The following is a 2,680-nucleotide window of genomic DNA, read 5'->3' as shown; positions in this document are numbered from 1 at the left end:
TATATAACATTGCCTCTCTCTCTTGTCTTTCATATACGCACACGCTTGTTTATTTCTTTCTCACTCACATTCACACACATTCACACACATACACACAAACACGCATACACACACACAAACACATACACATACTCTCTCTCTCTCTCTCTCTCCTTCTCTCTCCTTCTCTCTCTCTGCCCTCTTTTTCACACTCACACACTCTCCATCCATCTATCCATTCATCTATTTATCAATCTATCAGAAGTAGCAATAGAAACTAGCAGCACAAAAATAAAACAGTAACAACAACAAACATCAACATCAAGTATATAGGTATCTAAAAAGGCGGAGTTGGACCCTTCCATCCACCCCCTCTGTATCGCCACCTCATATTCCTTAACACACCCTTGGTTGGAGACAAGAACCAAAAACAAACAAAACAAACAAACAAACAAAAAAATGCGGTAAAGCCGCAAGAATTTATACCCATCATCCCGAATGAAGCCCCGAAGAAACAGACTTTCTCTCTCTCTCTCTCTGTCTCTCTCCTCCCTCCCGCCCCCTCTCTCTCTCTCTTTCTCACTTTATCTTTCTCATCCCTTGCGCCCTTCTTTCTAGAAGTGTTTAGAGGAACGCAAGACTTTAATTAGTTGCTGCTGCTGCTGCCGCCACTATTCTTGTTGTACTTGTTCTTGTTATTGGTGGTGATCGTTGTCGCGCTTCTGTTCCTACTGCTGCTGATACTTTATTATTATTATTGTTATTATTATTATTAATAATTTGTTGTTGTTGTTGCTGTGGTGTTAAAGGTGGTGCGGAGGTGGTAGTGGAGACAGTGGTGGCTTTTTTCTGGGCTCTGGAAGCCACTGTTTGCTTCGTTGTTCGTTTTGGTTCGCTCTCGCTGTTATTTACCAAGCAAGCAAGGTAAGTTATTCTTTACCGCTTTAGCTTTCTTCTCTTTCTCACTTTCATTGGAGACTGTTGATAACTGCAAATATTAACCGCGACTTTCAAATCTTGTTGCCGCACACAACACCTATACATACATACATACATACATACATACATACATACATACATACATACATACATATATATATATATATTGTTGTTTATAGTTTCAGCTTAGAGCTGCGGCCATGCTGATATATATTATATAAATGTTTACTCGCGTGCAATATCAATATCTAATTTAAATGTACAAACATAGAATGCGAACAAAACAGACAAACAGATTTAAAATAACAGTGATACGCATATTTTACGAATCCCTCCACACACGCACACATGTTATTCTATCAGGAACTGGAGTTGTGTTTGCTTCGAGTTTCTGTTACTACGCGTAAAGTGACTAACTTTGACTCGATCTTAAAATGCGTTTTAGCAGTTATGTCAATCTAACACCCAACTCTTGATGCATGTTCACTTACGCGCAAATTTATTTAGAATTGCTTTTCAAGCTATTTATTGCATTTGTGTGTGTGTGTGTGTGTGTATGATTATGCATGTACGTAAATATTTAAGCGTGTGAATGCAGTCATTTCTGACATAGGTACATGGTCACAAATGTTCGTGGGATGTATATAATTAAAATGTATAGTCAATTAGATCGACCCTAATAACTTGACAAAGTGCTTAGTTAAAAATATATTAACTTCCGTAATTAAACATAAGTATTTTATATTTTCAACATAATGTTAATTATATGAGTGAGAACAAATGACATTACTATTTCACAAGTACTTGCTTCATCGAACCCAGAACGATGAAATGCGAAGTTGCATCCAATAAGATTTGAACTCGCAGCGGCGAGCTACTGAACTAAAGTAATGTTGATCAAATAACAATGCAGATTGTTGACCTCCTCGTCTAAATTCTCCTACCCTTCGTATAAACTAGAATAATGGAATGTATTCTCTTGTGTTCTTATTCTCTCTATTCCTTTTGTTTATATGCTTTCATAAGTTCTCAATATTCCTAGCTCCATTAAATATATATATGTGTGTATGTGTGTATGTATGTATGTATGTATGTATTTGCGCTTGCATGCATGCATACATGTACGTATGTATGGATGAGTATGTAAATGAATGTGTGCGTGCGCGTGCGCGCGTGTATGTAAAAATATTGATTTATCCCTCTAACATGATAAATAGCTTGATATTTTGTGAAATCCAGAGATTTTTTTAAAATGAAATATGTACCTGTCATACGCTGGATCGATTCCAGTCAACATCATTTTCTTCCACACACATACATACATTTGCGCTTATATACGAAACATATATACGTATGTATGCAGACACATGCACATCCATATACATGCATGCGCACACACACACACACACACACACACAGACACACACATATTATCACACTGACACTCACACATGCACATACGCTCACACACGTTTGTGTATGTAATGAAGAGAGAATAACAGACAGATTGATAGATCGAGAGAGAAATGGAGAGACTGTATGCATTGTTATGTATTATTGCTACGATCAAAGATACTCCAATCGTGACCATCACATCTTTTCCCCCAGCCATAATGCAACCATGTCCGCATTATGCCTTTTGTCTGTTTATTTAGTGATTTCTTTTCTTTTTGTTTTTGTTCCTTACTCTCATTGTTATCCCCTTCGACTTTCCCTTCTGTTTCTATGAGGAGTGTTGATCAACAATGTAATGGATGTTGTG

At 37.2% G+C, this 2,680-nt stretch overlaps 1 protein-coding gene across 1 annotated transcript in view; it reads left to right on the top strand.

Moving 5' to 3' along the window:
• Nucleotides 1-246: 246 nt before the first annotated feature.
• The window catches only part of LOC106883050 (histamine H2 receptor-like), a 65,092-nt gene continuing 62,658 nt past the window's right edge, over nucleotides 247-2,680 (top strand). The window contains exon 1 of the mRNA XM_014933926.2: nucleotides 247-903. The gene's annotated coding sequence lies outside the window, so the exon portion shown is untranslated. The remainder of the gene's footprint in view (nucleotides 904-2,680) is intronic.

The sequence above is a fragment of the Octopus bimaculoides genome, chromosome 4 (genome assembly GCF_001194135.2).
Source record: "Octopus bimaculoides isolate UCB-OBI-ISO-001 chromosome 4, ASM119413v2, whole genome shotgun sequence".
Classification (NCBI taxonomy): domain Eukaryota; kingdom Metazoa; phylum Mollusca; class Cephalopoda; order Octopoda; family Octopodidae; genus Octopus; species Octopus bimaculoides.
This window is presented reverse-complemented; position numbering and strand designations above follow the sequence as displayed.